The sequence below is a fragment of the Bos indicus x Bos taurus genome, chromosome 5 (assembly GCF_003369695.1).
Source record: "Bos indicus x Bos taurus breed Angus x Brahman F1 hybrid chromosome 5, Bos_hybrid_MaternalHap_v2.0, whole genome shotgun sequence".
In the NCBI taxonomy this organism is placed as follows: Eukaryota; Metazoa; Chordata; class Mammalia; order Artiodactyla; family Bovidae; genus Bos; species Bos indicus x Bos taurus.
Genome location: NC_040080.1, coordinates 79,007,794 through 79,020,189, shown reverse-complemented (window position 1 = coordinate 79,020,189; position 12,396 = coordinate 79,007,794). Strand labels below are relative to the sequence as shown.

The window sequence follows — 12,396 nt, the reverse complement described above, 5'->3', positions numbered from 1 at the left end:
GGTTCCAAGTTGCCTACCTGAAGGCAGTAGGACCAGTTAGGAATGAGGAGGGCATAGTAAAGAGTAGAGAAAGTTTAGTATAGCTGTTTGGGAAAGAGTGATATAATTATACAATATGAAGTAATAAATTCATGCATGAGGAGTGAATGACTAAGCAGTTACCCACAGAGAATGAAAGTTGACCTGTGATAAACAGACTATCCTAGCATTTGCATTTACCAAAACTGATTTTTTTTTAATGTAAGCCGTGCCAAGACAGGCATTTTAAGACCACTGTTCTAAATGTTTTATCTCATTGGATTTAATGAGATACTCAGCTCAGTTGCTCAGTCGTGTCCTAATCTTTGTGACCCCATGGACTGTAGCATTCCAGGCCTCCCTGTCCATCACCAACTCCTGGAGTTTACCCAAACTCATGTCCATTGAGTTGGTAATGCCATCCAATCATCTCATCTGTCATCCCTTTCTCCTCTTGCACTCAATCTTTCACACCATCAGGGTCTTTTCAAATGACTCAGCTCTTCATATCAGGTGGCCAAAGTATTGGAGTTTCAGCTTCAACATCAGTCCTTCCAAGGAACACCCAGGACTGATCTCCTTTAGGATGGACTGGCTGGATCTCCTAACAGTCCGAGAGACTCTCATGAGTCTTCTCCAACCCCACAGTTCAAAAGCATCAATTCTTCAGTGCTCAGCTTTCTTTATAGTCCAACTCTCACATCCATACATGACTACTGGAAAAACCATAGCCTTGATTAGATGGACCTTTGTTGACAAAGTAATGTCTCTACTTCTTAATATGCTATCTAGGTTGGTTATAACTTTCCTTCCAAAGAGTAAGTGTCTTTTAATTTCATGGCTTCAGTCACCATCTGCAGTGATTTTGGAGCCCCCCAAATTAAAGTCAGCCACTGTTTCCACTGTTTCTCCATCTATTTGCCATGAAATGATGAGACAGGATGCCATGATCTTAGTTTTCTGAATGTTGAGCTTTAAGCCAACTTTTTCACTCTCCTGTTTCACTTTCATCAAGAGGCTCTTTAGTTCTTCTTCACTTTCTGCCATAAGGGTTGTGTCATCTGCATATCTGAGGTTATTGATATTTCTCCCGGCAATCTTGATTCCAGCTTGTACTTCTTCCAGGCCAGCGTTTCTCATGATGTACTCTGCAAATGTGTTAAATAAGCAGGGTGACTATATACAGCCTTAACATACTCCTTTTCCTATTTGGAACCAGTCTGTTGTTCCATGTCCAGTTCTAACTGTTGCTTCCTGACCTGCATACAGGTTTCTCAAGAGGCAGGTCAGGCAGTCTGGGATTCCTATCTCTTGAAGAGTTTTCCACAGTTTATTGTGATCCACACAGTCAAAGGCTTTGGCATAGTCAATAAAGCAGAAGTAGATGTTTTTCTGGAACTCTCTTGCTTTTTCCATGATCCAGCAGATGTTGGCAATTTGATCCCTGGTTCCTCTGCCTTTTCTAAAAGCAGCTTGAACATCTGGAAGTTAATGGTTCATGTATTGCTAAAGCCTGGCTTGGAGAATTTTGAGCATTACTTTGCTAGCATGTGAGATAAGTGCAAGTGTGTGGTAGTTTGAGCATTCTTTGGCATTGCCTTTCTTTGGGATTGGAGTGAAAACTGACCTTTTCCAGTCCTGTGGCCACTGCTGAGTTTTCCAAATTTGCTGAAATATTGAGTGCAGCACTTTCACAGCATCATCTTTTAGGATCTGCAATAGCTCAACTGGAATTCCATCACCTCCACTAGCTTTGTTCGTAGTGATGCTTTCTAAGGCCCACTTAACTTCACATTCCAGGATGTCTGGCTCTAGGTGAATGATTACACCATCATGATTATCTGGGTCATGAATATCTTTTTTGTACAGTTCTTCTGTGTATTCTTGCCACCTCTTAGTATCTTCTGCTTCTGTTAGGTCCATACCATCTGTCCTTTATTGAGCCCATCTTTGCCTGAAATCTTCCCTGGTATGTCTAATTTTCTTGAAGAGATCTCTAGTCTTTCCCATTCTATTGTTTTCCTCTATTTCTTTTCATTGATAGCTGAGGAAGGCTTTCTTATCTCTCCTTGCTATTCTTTGGAACTCTGCATTCAAATGGGTATATCTTTCCTTTTCTCCTTTGCTTTTCACTTCTCCTGTTTTCACAGCTATTTGTAAGACCTTCTCAGACAGCCATTTTGCTTTTTTGCATTTCTTTTTCTTGGGGATGATCTTGCTCCCTGTCTTCTGTACAATGTCACGAACCTCTGTCAATAGTTCATCAGGACTCTGTCTATCAGATATAGTCCCGTAAATATATTTCTCACTTCCACTATATAATCATAAGGGATTTAATTTAGGTCATACCTGAATGGTCTAGTGGTTTCCGCACTTTATTCAATTAAAGTCTGAACTTGGCAATAAGGAGTTCATGATCTGAATCACAGTCAGCTCCTGGTCTTAAAAACAAATGAACTGTTTTCTCTAGAGCCAGGTTCATACTTGACTTCACAGAGTATAAACTTAAAATAATCTAAATTAACCCGAATCAATCATTAAAAGATTGTCTCAGTCAAGAGAAAAAGGCACATTTGGTTAAGAGCCTGAGTGCCATGTGAAACATGTAAATGACTGGTTAAATCAAAATAGGACATCATTTCTCTTGCTTAGACACTAAGCTGCCTTTTATTCTGCCGGTTTTTTTTACTTTAGTTGAAAGTATTTAAAATTTTTAGAACCAGTTTTTTTTTTCTAAATATGTGCATACTTATTTTTCTCCCTTCAAAAAAAAAAAAAAAAAAGGTCAGATTAACAAGTTAAACCCTTCCTTGAAACTAACAAGACAAGAACTTTTTGGTTCTAATTGTAGTTATTGCCTGGATTATATATTTACCAATCTCCTAGTAGAGTTTCTAGTACACTGTGCTAGGTTCCTCGGCAGTTTCATCCTGTAGTGTAACACTGTCTATTGTATAATTTCCCCAACTGTAATTGTCCACAGTCAAAAACAATAGCATGCATTCTGAGCACAATTATCTACTACTATTTCTCTTTAAATATCATTTATGATGTCCTTTTACTATGAAATTTTGCAGGCTATGATGTAAAAGAGAGCTCTCTTTTTGTATGGCTCTCTTCTTGGAACTTCAAGGCAATTGGCCCTTGTAGCTTCTATTTCTGCAAGTGAATTATCAAAATTGCTAACCAGTTCCATTTGGGTTGTGGGTTAAATGTTTGCAAATGGCAGCTTTATCCTCTGGCAATTTGAAAGCAGGGCTTAGCTTGAAGTACCGTTTGACAATTGGTTTACAGTTCAGTTCAGTTGCTCAGTCGTGTCCGACTCTTTGCGACCCCATGAATCGCAGCACACCAGGCCTCCCTGTCCATCACCAACTCCCGGAGTTCACTCAGACTCACGTCCATCAAGTCAGTGATGCCATCCAGCCATCTCATCCTCTGTCATCCCCTTCTCCTCCTGCCCCCAATCCCTCCCAGCATCAGAGTCTTTTCCAATGAGTCAACTCTTCGATGAGGTGGCCAAAGTACTGGAGTTTCAGCTTCAGCATCATTCCTTCCAAAGAAATCCCAGGGCTGATCTCCTTCAGAATGGACTGGTTGGATTTTCTTGCAGTCCAAGGGACTCTCAAGAGTCTTCTCCAACACCACAGTTCGAAAGCATCAATTCTTCGGCGCACACCTTTCTTCACAGTCCAACTCTCACATCCATACATGACCACTGGAAAAACCATAGCCTTGACTAGACGAACCTTTGTTGGCAAAGTGATGTCTCTGCTTTTCAGTATGCTATCTAGGTTGGTCATAACTTTCCTTCCAAGGAGTAAGCATCTTTTAATTTCATGGCTGCAGTCACCATCTGTAAGGATTTTGGAACCCAGAAAAATAAAGTCTGACACTGTTTCCACTGTTTCCCCATCTATTTCCCATGAAGTGATGGGACCAGATGCCATGATCTTCGTTTTTTGAATGTTGAGTTTTAAGCCAGTTTTTTCACTCTCCTCTTTCACCTTCATCAAGAAGCTTTTTAGTTCCTCTTCACTTTCTGCCATAAGGGTGGTGTCATCTGCATATCTGAGGTTATTGATTTTTTTGGTTATTGATTTATTGATTATTTATTGGTTATTGATTTATTGACAATTGGTTTTACTTTGTTTTAATTTCTTTACCAAAATATCTCAGATATTCATTCCTAATTACCCACCCTCAAAAAATTTTTCATTAATGAGAAGAAACAGATTAATGAAACTACAGTGTGCCTTAATTTAAAGAGCTATCATCATTTGATTCTTTCTATAAACATGCACGGGTATCTAGGCTACAATGAGATTCTGCAGTTGCAGAGTTGGTAAGCATGACTTTTTCCCTTGGGTCCTTGCAAACCAGTCAGTAAAGAACTTTGTAAATTCTATAGTAGAGGTATGCACAGAGAAAAAATGAAAGTCATCACCATCATCTGTACTACATATTTACTTGGAGGAGATTTAAAATATTTTGTATTAAAAGAGAGGAATCTCTATTTTATGTAATTTACCAATTCTTTTTAAAAAACACTTTCTTAAAGTAAGGCACACTTACAATCTCTGCCCTTGAAATAAATATGTAAGAGTAAATATTTGTGAGATGGCATCCTAATATGTTTTACACTGTTAAAGTTTGTGTGAGTTTAGAATGAGAGTATATACATTTCTGTCTTTTCCTTTCATGTAGAGTCATGCAGCCAGGTGGGTTCTTAGAGATCATGTGCTCTTGGGATGGAAAACTTGAAGTCCAGAATTTAGGACTCACTCCAGGTCATACTGTGAAAGGGGACAAATAGGGCCTAAGATATAAGTCTGTTTTTTACCAAAAAAAAAAAAAAAAATTTAATCTATTATTGGAATATTTTTATGAGCACTGATTTTGTAACAATATATTTAAATTCTAAGCTTTTATATTTAGGAAATTTCATGTAAATTTATCAGGTCATATTCAAGAAAGCATTAAAGAGCAAATCATGAATAAAAAATAGCCACTTCTAGAAATTGCCCCTTTTTTTCAATCCTATTTGTTAAACTCACAGTTATGATATATGCTTTCTGTAAAAGGTCAATTAGCAGATTCCCCAGGATATTTAAAGTTTTGAGTTATCTTCCAAATGTCAAGTCCAAGTTAAAAATGTTACATTTGGGAGAATTTTGCCATAAGATAGTCCATATGATGAAAAATATGTATTCCAGGTCAAGGATAAGGGAATGGTAGGAAATCATACTCTGCCTCCAGGAGTCTGAGAGACTCTACAGTCCAGATGAGTCAGCAAACCTCAGTTCCCAAACAGTGGCCCACACCCTGAGATGGTGATGAAATTGAACACTGATTGATGAAATTGACTGACCTCTATAAACTGATGTGAAGCAGTACAAAAAGATAATTTCCATGCTTTTTTTTAATATAGAAAAGCCTCATATTAACTATGGGATAAGTTCTAGGAGAGGACTGAATGTATAAAGGGAAGAAAATATCCAATGGGATAAAGTGTTGGTCCAGTAAAGGCCAAGGGGAGTAAGATTAAAAGTTCTAATAGAATGCTGACCTTCGAACGAACAATTCTTTTTCAGAGCCTGGGGGAAAAGAGGTGAGGATAGCTGTGACTATAGATATCTTGGTTCAGTCTGAATTTAAAGTTGAAAATGTTCATTCCTAATCCCTTCAGTTTTTACTGGGAAGCAAGAAAGACCTAAATCTAAAAGATTTGTAAGAGGGAATAAGGATTAGGATTGGAGGAAAGTTGTGGGCATTTGGGATATCAGTTGTGAGATTGAGAGCAGGTGGCACCCCACTCCATTACTCTTGCCTGGAAAATCCCATGGACGGAGGAGCCTGGTAGGCTGCAGTCCATGGGGTCGCTAAAAGTCGGACACGACTGAGCGACTTCACTTTCTCTTTTCCCTTTCATGCGTTGGAGAAGGAAATGACAACCCACTCCAGTGTTCTGCCTGGAGAATCCCAGGGACGGGGGAGCCTGGTGGGCTGCCGTCTATGGAGTCGCACAGAGTCGGACACGACTGAAGTGACTTAGCATAGTATAGCATAGACGTTTCCCTGCAGCAGTGAAGATCCAGCTTCAGCTGTACACTGTGCATGTATAGCGTTACCAGTATTCATGGTTATGTTAATTCTCCACCAGTGCAGAGCAATTTAGATATAGAAAGTAAGAACAAAGATGGTTAGAAAGAACCAGACATAAAAGTTTATAGGCAATAGAATCTAAATACAAAAACGTTCAGGGTCTGGTGGTTAACGTGGTTTAACATGAAAGTCTGACAGAGAGGGACTCAAACCTGTGAAGTCAGTCAAGTGTCAGGAAGAAAGGAGTGTGGGAGATCTCTGGGGAAAAGAACAGTTATTGTAGAAATAAGAAAGAAATCTTGAGGAAAGGAATGAAAAATCTATATGTGTGGTTTAGGTCAGGGATCAGCAAACTTCCTGTAAAGGGTAAGATAGTAAATATCTGTGGCTTTGCAGGCCATATAGATTCTGTTATACTTCTCAGCTCTGCCCTTTAAGTTGTAGGCATTCATAGATAAGTAAACAAATGGGCATTGCTATGTTTCAGTAAAACTTTATTTTTAAAATGGGCTGATTTATATTTGTCTCAAGGGCCATAGTTTACTGATTCCTGTTCCAGATTACTATTTCCAGGATGTGGGCGAAGTTAAGTGGTTAGAAACCATCAGGTTATGATGTTATAAGATTAGTATATTAACTATAAACCATCTAAATCTAACAAACACTGAGCGAATACTTCACCCAAGAACAGAATAACACATTCTTCATAAGTGTACAAGAAGCATTCTCTAAGATAGGTCATATGCTAGGCTGCAAAATGAGCCTAGGTAAATTTTAAAAGGATTAAAATCATACAGAATATGTTCTCTGATCACAATTGGGAGAAAAGAGAGATCACAAATAAAGAAATCTAGGAAATTCACAAGCATGTGAAAATTAAATAACACACTCTTCAGTTGCCAGTGGATCAAAGAAGAAATTACAAGGAAAATTACTAAATAATTTGAGATGGGTGAAAATGAAGATATACTCCACCAAATATGGGATGCAGCTAAAGCAGTGCTTAGGGAGAAATTTATAGCTATAAATGCCTACATTTAAAAGGAGAAAGATATCAAAATCAAAAATCTAATGCTCTATCGTAAGAGAAAGAAGGGACAATAATCAGGTCTGAGATGCCCTGAGGAGATTGAATGGATGAAAGTCCAGATGACCTTAGCTGAGAAGAACGGCTTCTCCTTGTAACTGGAGTGTGTGCGTGCCTTCTAAGTTGCTTCAGTTGTGTCTGACTCTTTGGACAGACAACCCTATGGACTATAACCCACCAGGCTCCTCTGTCCTGGGGGTTCTCTAGACAGGAATACTGGGGTGGGTTGCCATGCTCTCCTCCAGGGGATCTTCTGACCCAGCAATCAAACCTGAGTCTCTTGCTCCTCCTGCATTGGCAGACGGGTTCTTTACAAATAGGAAAGTATTAATAGAATGGTTTGCTATAAAGTTATAAATTTCTCATTTTTGCCACTTTCATCTGTTTTCTCTGTTAAACTTGAGGTGAGTTCCTTTGCAGAGAGTAAAGAGAAATGAAGCTTTGGAGATCTGAGGAATAGTTTTTGTGCCAAATGGTTGAAACAGTCCTCCAATGGAGTTGACTAGGGAAAACTATTAAGAATTTTAGGCTATTGAGGATCCTGTTGAGGCTGGTAGTAGTATGGTATAGAGGAACTACTGATCTGCTCTGCTGTGTAATTCCTTCAGTTGCGTTGGGTATGTGTGTAAAGGCACAGAAAAGGCAAATGTTGACATTCATATAATGGTTAGATGGGTGAGATAAGAAGATAAATAGGCAGGGAATTTTAGGATATTGAAATGATGAGTCATGGGCAATAAGCTAGTTAATGACAGAACTAAAGGAAAAAAAGCTTGCTTCCAGTTCAAGATGGTGGAGTAGAAAGATGTAGATTTATCTCCTCCTGTGAGAGTACCAAAATTGCAACTAGCTATTGAATAACCATTGACAGGAAGACTCTGGAACCCACCAAAAGAAGATACCTCATATCCAAAGACAAAGAAGAAGCCACAGCAGGATGGTAGGAAGGGCACAATCACGATAAAATCAAATCTCATATCTGCAGTGTGGGTAACCCACAAACTGGAGAACAATAACACCAAAGAAGTTCTCCCACTCTTAGAAGTTCTGAACCCCACATCAGGGTTCCAAGCCTAGGGATCTAACAATGGGACTGGGAGTCCCCAGCAAATCTGACCTTGAAGACCAGTGGGATTTGACTATAGGACTTCCACAGAACTGGGGGAAACAGACTCCTGTCTTGGAGGGTACAAACAAAATCTTGTGTGCACCAAGACCCAGAGGAAAGGAGCAGTGATCCCACAGGTGACTGAACCAAAACTACCTGCAAGTGTTGGAGGGTCTCCTGTGGAGGCATGGATTGGCAAGGCCTCACCACAAGGACAGGGCCACTGGCAGCAACAGGCCAGGAATGTCTCCCTTGGTGTAAACCCTCTTGGAGTTCACTGTTAACCCTACCATAGAACCCATAGACTACAGAACTGGGTCCCCTCAAGCCAAACAAGTACCAGAAGGGAATGAAACACCAGCCATCAACATATTATTGGATTAAAGTTTTACTGAGTAATGCCCCACTTGCTAGAGCAAGACCTAGTTTTTTCCTTTGCCAGTCCATCCCATCAGGAAGCTTACACAAGCCTCTCAGCCTCCTCCACCAGAGAAGAGACAGAAGAAGCAAGAAGAACCACAGTCCCACAGCAGCTGAAACAAAAAAGACATTACAGAAAGTAAATCAGGATGAAAAAGCAGAAAATTATGTCCCAGATGAAGGGAAAAGATAAAACCCTAGAAAAACAGCTAAATGAAATGGAGATAGGCAACCTTCTAGATAAAGAATTCAGAATAATGATAGTGAAGATGATCCGGGATCTTGGGAAACAATGGAGAAGGTGCAAGAAATGTTTACCAAAGACCTACAAGAACTAAAGAACAAACAAAGAGAAGTGAATAATACATGAGATGGAATTGATAGCAGAGTAACTGAGGCAGAAGTACAGATAAATGACCTGGAGGTCAGAATGGTGGAAATCACTGCCACAGAACAGAATATAGATAAAGGACACAAAGTAATCAAAGACAAAAATTAAAGACAAGGATAAAATATTAAAAGTAACAAGGGAAAAATGACAAATAACATAAAAGGTAATTTTCATCAGGCTACCAGCTGATTTCTCAACAAAAACTGTATAAGCCAGAAGGGAATTGGCACAAAATATTTAAAGTAATGAAAGGGAGGAACCTACAATCAAGAATACTCTACCCAGCAAGACTCTTATTCAGATTTGATGGAGCAATCAAAAGCTTTCCAAACAAGCAAAAGTTAAGAGAAGTCAGCACCACCAAACCAGCTTTACAACAAATGCTAAAGGAATTTCTCTAGGCAGGAAACACAAGAGAAGGAAAATACCAACAGAAAATAAACCCAAAACAATTAGGAAAATGGTAATAAGATCATAACTATTGATAATTTCCTGAAATTTAAATGGATTAAATGTACCAACCAAAGACATAGACTGCCTGGGCAGATGAAAACATGTGTGTATGTATTTCCACTCACCACATCACTCTGCTTGACCCCCCAAACTATATGTAATTATTTTATATTGTTAGGTTAATCATGTTCCCATATGGCTTTCAATTATAATTATCTTTTATTTTTAGTCTAGCGATTGATATGAAAACTGATGAACATATTTTACTATTTAAAAAAATGGTGTACATGTAAAAAAAAATTTTTAATAAAAATCACCCCTCTCATAAGGGGAAAAGGGATAAATTGGGAGATTCGGGTTGACATATGCATACTACTGTATATAAAATAGATAATTAATAAAGTCCTACTTACAGCACAACAAACTCTATTCAATATTCTGTAATGGCCTATAGAATATATGTGTATGTATAACTGAGTCATTTTGCTGTACACCAGAAACCCACACAAATTATAAATGAACTATACACCAATAAAGTTTTTTTAAAAATCAAAAAGAGAAAAAAAGGAAAGAGCTAATGAATAGGGAGCAAATCAATTAACTGGAGGTTGTCACAAGGTCTAGTATACAAGTCAACATCATTTTTATTCACTAACAAGTCCCAGCTCCTAGAATAGTGCCTGGCACAGAGTAAGTGTAATATATTGTATTTGTTAAATAAATGATCATGGCAGAGCAGATGATCTGCTAGTAAGGAAGATAGAATAATTGGAGGTCGTGGTCAGAGTTGATGTTTGAAAAGGTGATGGAGGAGGTGAAGCATTATGGATAATGCCTCGTATGTCTGACATGCACATGCAATAGGAAACTGGTTTGGGGCCTTTTATGGGAAATAAGTATTTTTCAAAAAATTTAAATAGTTATTTCTCTACAAATGGGTGAATTGACATTTCCCAAATAATTATCATTTAAAGCCACTGAAACCATCAGGGGTTTTAATTCTACTTCATATGGGCAGAATAAACGAACAAAATACTAGTAGGAATGATCTTCCCTTCCAAATTAGCCTAGTCTAGTTCTTAAAGCCAGAAGCTCAGAGTACCTCTCATGATTTCTATTTTATTCTGTTTATCATAGGTGTGGACAATTTTAGGTTCACAATACTGTATCACCTTTCTAAAGTATATTGATCTTTTGGTAGGCTTTGAAAGACCTCTTTTTTTTTTTTTTTTGCTTTTAGTATACAACTGAAACAGTGTCAGACTTTATTTTCTGGGGGGGCTCCAAAATCACTGCAGATGGTGATTGCAGCCATGAAATTAAAAGACGCTTACTCCTTGGAAGGAAAGTTATGACCAACCTAGATAGCATATTAAAAAGCAGAGATATTACTTTGCCAACAAAGGTCCATTTAGTCAAGGCTATGGTTTTTCCAGTGGTCATGTATGGATGTGAGAGTTGGACTGTGAAGAAAGCTGAGCACCGAAGAATTGATGCTTTTGAACATGGAGAAGACTCTTGAAAGTCCCTTGGACTGGAGGAGATCCAACCAGTCCATCCTAAAGGAGATCAGTCCTGGGTGTTCATTGGAAGGACTGATGCTGAAGCTGAAACTCCAGTACTTTGGCCACCTCATGAGAAGAGTTGACTCATTGGAAAAGACCCTGATGATGGGAGGGATTGGGGGCAGGAGGAAAAGGGGACGACAGAGGATGAGATGGCTGGATGGCATCACTGACTCGATGGACATGAGTTTGAGTGAACTCCGGGAGTTGGTGATGGACAGGGAGGCCTGGCGCGCTGTGATTCATGGGGTTGCAAAGAGTCGGACACCTGAGCGACTGAACTGAACTGAACTGAAAGTCTCATTAAAAATAGACTATTTGTAAAGATTTACAGACAGAATGGCAGTGGTCTAAGTTTTAAACAATGCCAGTCTTTTCCATTTAGCTAAATGCATCAAAGAAGTATTTTGATTTTGATGATTCATGTCTTTTTCAGATAGCTTGCATTAGTTCTTACCCTATTTCTTTCCCACATCCCACTGTGTAATTACTTGTACAAAGCAGATATTTAATAAATCTGTACTGACTTATCTTTAATTATGTAATAAGTTGTTCCCTGAAATACTCTTCTCTCTACTTCTTTCCCTGGTAAATTTCTCTTATGATCCAGCTCAAATATCATCTCTGAAATTATCCCCCATTCTTACAGGCAAATAATCAGGTCTCTGCCTTTAGAGTATTTCTTTTTTCTATCATATCATCATTATTAGAAGGTATAGCTATTTCTAATCCTTGCCTTTTATCTACCAAGGAGCAGAGCAGGAACTTTAATTTATTCATCTTAGGGTCTCCATACCTTATAGGTGCCTACTGTGTATAAAGTGTTCCAGGTTTGTCTGGCAAATAGTATGACAGTGAGGAGACTTATTCTACAAGCACACTGTTGGCTTATGTTGGAAAATCCTGCCCTCTAAAGGGTTTTGCCTCTTTAAAATTTTCCTGAAGTTAGGATATTGCTGTTAGGTGAGTGATAATTAGTTGGTAATGGCTCTGTAATCCAAACAATGGATGGGAAAAGTTAGCCTTTTCGCCTATACCAACCTTTTTTCTTTTCTCTTTTTCAGAAAAATTTATGCAGTTTTTAAAGGTTACAACTTCTTTTAATTAAGCATACAACATAGTTGATTTTCAATATATATTTATTAAAAGTACAAGTATCCCCCAGGATGTTAACTCTGACCATTCTTAAGGTGGTGGCATTTTTATTTTTTAACTTTTTGCTCTAGATGTAATTTTTTTTCATTCTTTG

The 12,396-nt window shown here is 38.4% G+C and overlaps 1 protein-coding gene across 1 annotated transcript in view; it reads left to right on the top strand.

The window, feature by feature from the left end:
- The window catches only part of SLC2A13 (solute carrier family 2 member 13), a 523,994-nt gene that overhangs the window by 395,691 nt on the left and 115,907 nt on the right, over positions 1-12,396 (top strand). The gene's annotated exons all lie outside the window — the stretch shown is intronic.